Source organism: Triplophysa dalaica, chromosome 6 (assembly GCF_015846415.1).
Source record: "Triplophysa dalaica isolate WHDGS20190420 chromosome 6, ASM1584641v1, whole genome shotgun sequence".
In the NCBI taxonomy this organism is placed as follows: domain Eukaryota; kingdom Metazoa; phylum Chordata; class Actinopteri; order Cypriniformes; family Nemacheilidae; genus Triplophysa; species Triplophysa dalaica.
In genome coordinates, this window is record NC_079547.1 from 15,257,476 (window position 1) to 15,267,080 (window position 9,605).

Below are 9,605 nucleotides of genomic sequence, written 5' to 3' on the forward strand. Positions count from 1 at the left end.
ATAGATTCACATATCTCGTTACTCATTAATAAAATCTCTGATCACTAACTCTGAGAGTTGTCATGACTGAACTATCCATTTGTATTGATCTACAATAGAAGATGGTTAGATGAAAGATTGCTGGATGATGGATGTCAAACAACATCCACCTCTAGTTCATTCATTGAATAATTTGTGTTCAAACTGTCTGTTACAATTAACCGCACCCATCTGGTAAGTTGTGACGTTTGCACTTCTGTCACTTTTGCTGTAATTAAATGGGAACTGTATGTTCTAGAGACAAGTCTTAAATGATCATGATCAGAAACATGTATGTTGCTTGTATAAAAATATGATTAATCAATGTCAAATATTTTTTGATTGATTGATTGAAAACCGAAAAGCGTTGTGCCTGCTTTATATTTTAATACACATTTTAATATTTTAGCTCATCTGGCGTTTTTTTCCCACCATGACTGGACAGGAAGCTCAATTTCACGGCAATTCCTAACTATTTCACGAGGGTGGCTTATTAGTATGAATTTTTATGTTCTCATTTGTACAGTATGGTTCTTTTGCCAGTGATGGTTAGGTTAAAGTTGAATGGAATTGCTTCTTCTTCATACAGTAGTTTCCTGTGAGATCACGCTGAGACAGATTCGGAACATCAGGAGATGTTAAAAGTTTTGATTTCTGTCAGTTATGTTATGTTTTTATAATCACTGATTTGTTTTGTTATAAAGAGCTCTTTAATAAGTTTCTGTCACTTTGTGTAAAGGAATCAGCGAGTACTGTAGGTGTAACAATTAAATGCAACCTGGTCTCATCAATTGCGTATAAATAACACGTTGCTGCATTATCGTGTAATACCTATGCCAAAGTTCGATTTTGCGTGCATATGATACGCAAATGTTTGCTTGTACCTGGGTGGAGAGCAGCCATTTTTAAACGTACATGAAGAGGAAACACTGAAATTATTAAAATAATACTGTTAGGTTTAGGGTAGAGGTTAGAATATGCACGGACGCTAACATTAGGTTTAGGGTTTGGGTTAGGGGACAGGTTAATGAGACAAATTGCTGTTTAATATGCAAAAATAGGCGCATTGGATGCACGCAAAATCGAACTTTGGCGTGCGTATTACACGATAATGCACAGCGCGTGTTATTTATACGCAATTCATACGAATGGGCTGCTTAAATGAGTTCTTGAGATTTCCCCGAGACTCAATAGATCCTGGAAAAGCCACAAGCAGCACTCTGAGTGCACAACCATTCATCAGACAGCAGCATCACACCACAATACGTGTCATCCAATTGCAGCTCTTGCCCACAGACTTTGACTCAGCAACATGCTGCAACTTTGCCTGACTAAACGTTTGTCCATTCTGAATTAAAAGAGCTTCACTCATTTAGACAGAATTACCACTAGCTTGGCAGAAAAGTACTTGGGTTGCACAATGTGAATGATCTGAGTCCTGTGGAAGATCAGACGTCTTCTTCTTCTTTCTTTCTTTCTTTCTTTTTCTTTCTTTCTTTCTTTCTTTCTTTCCTTCCTTCCTTCCTTACTTCCTTTGTTATCCAAGTAAAGAAACATTGTCACATGGGAATTATAGGTTCTACATTCAGAGCATTAGTTACTGAACTTAAAAAAAGTCTATTTGACCTTTTTTACTTTTCTAAAACATCACATATATTGGTCCCGGTCTATTCTAGTTACCATGGACACAAACCACAATAAACACATTTTTTAGAGTGTCCTCTGTCACAGAATTATTCATTATAGAAAAACAGAATACAATTACAAAATTACAAATAAAAAATATAAAAGACTTTAATGTTAATGTTTACACTGTCTGGATCATCCCCTTTCTTCAATCTACTGCATTATGTGTCATTCACAATGGAGCACATAATACATTTGCGAATAAGTGGCTAAAATGAGGCGCTGCTTCATTAGCTCTCATCGTGAAGGGGGCGGGACTGTTCCGATTCTAAATGGGATTTGATTGGACCAGAACTTTGACGACTGGCTGAAGTGTAGCTTGGTGTCATGGATGTTTTTTTGAGCGCACCTGTCAGTTTTGAACGCTTATATCTTCTAAATGGGATTGTTTTTCAGTGCGTAGGAGCATATCAGTTTGTTGATGTCCTTAAGGCTAACTTATTTTTAATGAAAGAAAAAAAGGTTCATGTTGATTTCACTGTGGCTTAAAACATTCTAAATTAAAAATATATTTATTGGCATCGATTGACTATATCAGCCATTTCAGATGCAGAAACCAGATTGTTCAGGAGGTGTGTTCATTTGCATGGATCGATAAGGAAGAGGGTTGCTGAGGAATGACTCTAAGATCTACATTAGACAGATTTACGATTCACCCTTCAAAGCGAATTGCAACAATCCTAAAGCCCTATAAATTACTCCCCTGCCACATTAAAATCCTTTTTATACAGCTTTACTTGATGTCTTTCCTTTTTGACACTTTAATACGCAATCTGATATTTATAATTATTAGCTGCTAGCTTCAGAATAGAGACCACTCTAAAATTATGCGAAGTCTTAAATCTAATAAATTCTGAGAACACTTTTAGCACAATATTCTAACCAGAGCAGACAGTTATTTAGGGCTATTATATAAATATGATATTTAATGTATTGCACTTGATGACCATAGGAGTTTTTTTTGGATTATATTTCACCCCTGCAGAGGTCATGGAAACTGCAGTAGCTGAAAATGTGCAATGTTTACAAAACAGCATAATACAGGCCTCCCATCTGTGTGAGCACAGGGGAGAATGTATATCAATGTTATCATAATCCATAAAAAAAATGCTTCCATGAACACTAAAGTGCTGCGTTAGCGCTTTTCCTTGCTTTTTGTTCCCCTTTTATAGAAGCACTTACCTACACACACGGAAAAAACAATCACATCAGGCTTCTATTGCATTAAGAGGATCTGTTCAATATAAGGCAAAACAAAAATTGATTTATAAATTACAGTTTGGGGTTATTATTTAGAGCAATGATGTTTCAAAATAACCTCTGACAGTGTCCAATGTTAAGACGAATAGGTCTTCTGCATTGTTTTTTTGCGTCTTGAGATTGAAGCTGACCAGCAGTTATTTCAGTGATCAAGATCTTCCTGGTTACTGACGTGAAATCAATTTTTTTGATACTCTTGTTTTTTCTCATGAGACCAGAGAAGACAAGTAATAGTGCCAGCGAGAGCATGAGAGATAGTTTTTACACAATACAGCAATCGGATCTATCTTCAGAATCAGATTTGTTTTGAATGGGATGAAACAGTGTTTGTTGGCTTTTACATTGTGAATTTCACAGCTTCTGAAGCATATTTCCTTGACAGTTGTCACTTTTCTTACAATGCATGCTGAGACAGGAACTTATTTACCATAGGAACAACCTCATCCTTTGAAGAGCAGAGTGCTCTAGTGCCAACAAAATCTCACCAAAATTCGTAATCGTTTTGTGAGATGGGTCATTTGTATAAATTCAAACAATCTTATTATTATCAATACAATTTGCTTTTGTGGATGTGACCTTGGGCTTTGGGGCGGGGTAAGGGGTGGGGCTTGAGTATTACTTTTTTTTCGAATAATCATACCAAGGTAATTTTAGTTTACTAAAATTAAAACTTTGAAAACAATTCTGTTCATTGAAATCAAATCAAATATTGACCTAAACATTATTGGAAAAACTTAACTCAAGGAAAAATTGAAATGTTGCCTCTTAAATAAACTGAAGTAAGTTTAAAGAAGTACAATTGTAATAATGAAATAAAATAAAACTGAAATAAACAATTATTAATCTTATATCGCAACATTAAAAATAACCAAAAAAATATAAAATGACAAAAGCATTTGACAAAAATTACAAAACTTTAACTAAAATTAACACAAAATCTTAAAATAAAAGCTAATTTAAAAGATTAATAAAAGTATTAAGTTAAATTAAAACTATAATAACTCGGAATCACATCTTTAAGCAGGATTCACAATATATATGAATATGAATCAGCCACCTCATATAATAGTTATGATTTACTGTGAGATCAGTTTAAAAGTTCAAATGAAATAAACTGACATTTTATAGTCATCATTTACATTATTCCAGTTTTTGTAATTTAGGTGTTTTCAGTTATTTCACAAGATGATTTTGTTTTTCATTGAAATGTATGTGTTGATATTTGCTCGAATCCAAGATGCCATCTATCTGAACAAGACATCCAGGATCTTCAGCACTAAATTAGGCAGAAAAGTTTCATTTTTTAAATTCATCTAAGAACCCCACCCGTATAAAGTTCCACTAGTGTCATTTACTTTTTAAACACACTATGGTCAGATACAATTAAAAGATAAATCTTTTAGCATCAAACACTCACAATGGTTTTGCCGCACACAAATATAAAAACGTACTCTATAGGTGTAAAATGTAATTTACTGAACCATATTTCATGTTTTTGGCCTAATTTTCTGGAGAAGACTTAGCTCAGAGCATTGCGTTCACAACGTAAAGTTGTAGATTCGATCCCAGGGGATTACATTAGAAACATGTGTAGGATAATGCAATGTAAGTCACTTTGGATAAAAGCATTTGCCAAATGTGTAAATGTAAGATCTTGGATGTCTTATCATCATGCACACGTCAAAAAATCTAAACCTGTCCGTCCCTTCCAGAAATTGTAAAAGGGGCCAAGGTTGAATCTCTCAATAGGACAATGACCTGAAAGTAAACATCAAAATCAAAACAAAAATGATTGATAGAGTTAAAGGGGTCCTATTTTGCCTATTTTCAAAGTCTTTATTATTTTTATGATATGCTAAACAATTGGTGTTCGTGTTTCAATTTTCTAAAAAATGCTTTATATATTACATATTTTACCTGTGTTTTACACCGTCATCTCGATTCTCAGAAAACAGGCTGTTGAGTTCCTGGTTCTATGAAGTCCCTCCATACGAAATGTTCTAATTGGTCATGCTGAGCCAGCCCTTTCTTATTGGTCTAGCACTTAGAGTGTGTGTTGAGATGTCCCGCCCATTACCCTATCCATGTTCAAGGGGGCAGGGTCAATATAAATTTTGGGATTTATGATGGCACTAACCCAAGAAAAAGTTTTTTTTTCCACAATACCACATTCAGAGGCCATTGCAAACATGTTTTGAACACATATATTTTAATAGCGAGAACATTTAGACTGCTTTTCATACCAGAGTGAGAAATAAAAGGATTGGATTAAATAGACGAGAAAGAACACGAGGTTTGCAGAAATGTAATGAACTGCATTATCAGTCTGTTGAGGAATTATCACTCACTCTTGAAGCCATGTGGTAATGTAGCACGCATGCTGGTAAGAGATGCTGTAAATACTGTGTTTCAATTCTGCATTTTATAAGTGCCATTTTAGTGCAACAAATCTTTTATACATAAAAGTGTCTTATAGCACATTTTAATGTGATTGGTTTTTCATTAGGAAATCTACCCTTCGTCTCAAATCACATATGGATACATTAGATGCCGAAGATTTAATGTCAGATGTTATTGTGCATCTAATGGTCTCGTTTTTTGAGAGCTGCAGCTGAAGGGATTTCGGCTCACAGCTTAAAATTTGAAAATGCTAACGATAGACTTCAGAAGAGTTGCAATATTGTATAAAAATATTGCTAAAATGCTTATCTTTTTCATCCTGAAGCTTTAAAGCCCCAGTTGCCAATGCCTTAATGTTTTAAACTTTATTTGAGAAAAGACAAATAATGACATCACTAATTCTGTATAAACAATTTTGTTAAAGGGATAGTTCACCCAAAAATTCTGTCATAATTTACTCACCCTCTTGTCATTTCAAACCTGTATGATTTTCTTTCTTCACCAAACACAACAGAAGATATATTGAAGAATGTTGGTAACCAGACAAAATTGGACACCATTGACGTCTATTGGATGAAACCGATGCAAGTGAATGGGTACCACTGTAGTTCGGTTACCAAAATTCTTTAAAAGATCATCTTTTTTGTTCTGAAGAGATAATAAAGTCATACAGGTTTGAAATGACAAGAGGGTGAGTTTTCATTTTTGGGTGAACTTTTTACTTTGAAGAATCATTGGAAGTTTGCTTCATATAATGATGTGTTAGATTAATGCAGCTGATATTCACTTCCTTGTAGTTCTTCTTTAATTGCCATACCTTTCTGGGCAGCACACAGTAAAGTTGAATGCACTAAGAGCTAATGGCTTCTCACTGTGACCTTTGTCATGCCGGAAAGCTGACATTGAAACTGGCACTCAGCCTTTTGAATGATGGTCAACAGCAGAGATCCAGAAAATCCATCCAGTTAAAACTCCAGAGATTCAAGCTTCATTGGACTATGAGACAGCTGCCCAGTATAATAAGCACTTTTACATTGTACTGTATGCATTATGCATATAAATGGGATGAAAAGTTCCAAATTCGATCTTGATGAACTTTATATTATTAATAATATCTTAATATTTATGACAAATGCGTCACACTCTTAGATGCATGACTCACGCTTCCTAACAAAAAAGCCTTTCACTTGAGAATAATGAAGATATTTAGGATTGACAAGCACCGCAATTAGAATAAAACTTAATAAAACTAGCTCTACCAATCTTAGATAGACATCAGAGCTTTGACATGCCTGGAGTAGATTCTAAATGAAAAGACCAATACAATCATCAAATCAAATATATCTTATCACCAAACAGAATGCATCCTTCAGAGTCTAGACATTGCCCTTTGAACCACTCTTTAAGATATAATCAACCAACAGCAGATGTTACTTTATGGAGGCAGAATATTTGTTTTAAAATTTGGCAGAAACGCTCTGTGGACCAAATACGGTCAATGTGAGGGCGCTAAATAACAGCACATTTTTTTCCTAATTGTTTCACAGCATTTCCCAGAAGTTCCAATATATACACAAATAAGATATCAGTCATTTTTCTATAAACAATGTAATCGACTGTTTGAGAAAAAGAATAAACACAGAATAAAGATGTTAATCCAGCTGTCATGATGTTATTTCTCAATTTATCTGAAGGAGTGGGTTTCATGTGTGAACATCATCTCATGCTGAGAGATGAGCTTTGTTCTCCACATCCCATAAAACCCTGGGTGGGTCTCGAATCAAGCTCGCGCTTTTCTGTTTGGATCAAAACACCTACCTCTCCTGTGTTGAACATCATAATGAATGATTTATGAAGTCAGTAAACCGGCTCTAAACAGCTCCTTTATCATACTGCACTGCTGTTTTATTCTTGTTGTGATTGTGTTTGATTCAATTAAAGCCAGCGTTACATTTTTTCCCCTTTAGTAAATTAGTGAATTAGTTGAATTAATATAAAATACATTTCAGTCTTGCATATTTGCTAGTTATATTGGCTATGGAAAACACTTTCCTATCATCATTTCAGCATCCTGTGGGGCGTGGCCAACTCAATTCCAATTCTGATAAATGAATTAAAAAAGAAGCCTATTCCTGACACTCAGCCTAACCAAACATCTCTATTCTAGCCTCACAGTGTACCAGGACATTTATATAAATTATTTCATGATGGCTTTTGTTTCACAGTGGAGGCAGTGGATGTTACCCCTGAAGGTCTTCTTCACCACTCATTTATTTACGCTGGGCTTCCAGTTACATCAGATGCACCTGTTTCTACAGATGTGGATAACTGCTAAAGGAAACTAAAGCACTTTGGAATTTTGTAAAATAATATCATTAATTAAATCTGTATGTGTTAAATGATTAATAAAAACAAAAGTTGGTTTGAAAAGATTAAATAAAATGTTTATTTTAAATTTTAGTTATAGCTAATGATGCACAATCATTGCAGTCTAAACTGACTTGAAGCGTAATCGTGCAGTTGATGCTTGGCTGTTAGCCACAAATAGCTGAATAATTTTCATCATGAGTTTGATAACCTGCCAGGATTTATTTAATCTCTTATCATGTCATGACGGCAAACTTCAGGTCCCTTTCTTTAGACCCTGAAAGGCCAAAGACATCTTTAAATAAGTCTTGTCTTATAAAACTCTGAATTGAAGACATTAGGTTGCAAAGATGGAGGTGAACATATTGGCTCATCTGGATTCAGTTCACCTCCAGTGCAGAAGCATACAGGATGCTTTACAATAGATGACTTTTGTGTTGCTAAGATACATCTAGTTTTTGTAATTCTCTGTATTAATCATGCACCAAACCATATACCAAAATGTTACCAACAAATAAATACTGTGATGATTAACTTTTGATATTTTTGCTTTGTATTGTTATGCTTAATGCTTAAGCCTTGACATATTGTTGTATTTGAAAAATATCAGAGCAAACACTGAATGTGGACGATTTTTAAAGGTAGTATGTGAAAGCAGTCTGAAGGTTGGTACACATATACATCATTGAGGAGGCACTTACCTTTGATAGCTTAGACCCTGTAAAGATATGCACAGCTAACTAGCTTATTAGATTTATCTTTTCATTCAAATTGAAATTCACATATGGACCCTTAAGTGACTTTGACTGAACAGATCTGACGTGGCCTAATTAAACCGTATGGCTACATCATTTCTACGCCTCTGTAGGACATTATGATCCATCACAGTGGTCACCCTGCTCCCACATCATACACACATGCATGATGCTGTGAGCATGTTTGTTCCTTAATGTTGGTTTAAAAAAATCAATACCAAATCAAAATGCTAAAGAAATAGATTCGCTGTTGTGAATCAAAACACAATTTTTCGTCATGTAGACTCAAATTAGATGCACTAAACGTGCTTCTAGAATAAACACTTCCAGTATAAAGAAATACAAATGTTTCAGCTGTTAATATTACACAGTACTTTTCAACATCCTTTCTGGAATAATTCTACAGCAAAATTTTAAAGCCGCAAAACAATTCCAGTCCAAAAAAATGTATGGTTTTCTAAATTTACTTTTTCAGTAGACACACTGTTTGTGTTTGAATACAATAATAACATTTATTTTATTCTGTGAAATAGTGAAAACATTTCCCGGAAAATTTCAAATGAATTTTGTTTATGTTTCTAAATTGTTTGCAGATCTTCAAAACTGCAAAAAAAAAAACAAGTTCATATTCAAGATCAAACAACACTATGTGTTTTCATTTGTATTTACGGATCAGTTAAAAATGAATATGGAATAAAACTTATTTTTCTCTTCTTTTACGTTGATGTTGGGTCATTCCTGAGGTATTTTTCTGTTTAAATTCAAGAGACGTTGGAATGGAATTGCCACTATACAAGCAGAAATGCTAATGTACAAAGGCAAACCTGGAATGGTCTCCTTCCTTTTTCCACAGCTGTGAATTGCAGGGCTCCTTTTTTATACTTGCATTCGTTTTTCATTCAGACGTAAATCAGTGTACCACATTGACCAACAGTCCACAAGTTAAATTAGCTATTAATAATTTATTATTGCTTTCTGCACACAGTTTCTTTTGTGTCTTAAATATTCCTCCATACAAAAAAGGTCAAATGTGGAATTTTAACGATTAAAAGAAATTGAGTTATTTTTCATTTATTTTCCAAATTTCAACAAATCACCAAACAGAGTAGAGAAGATGTT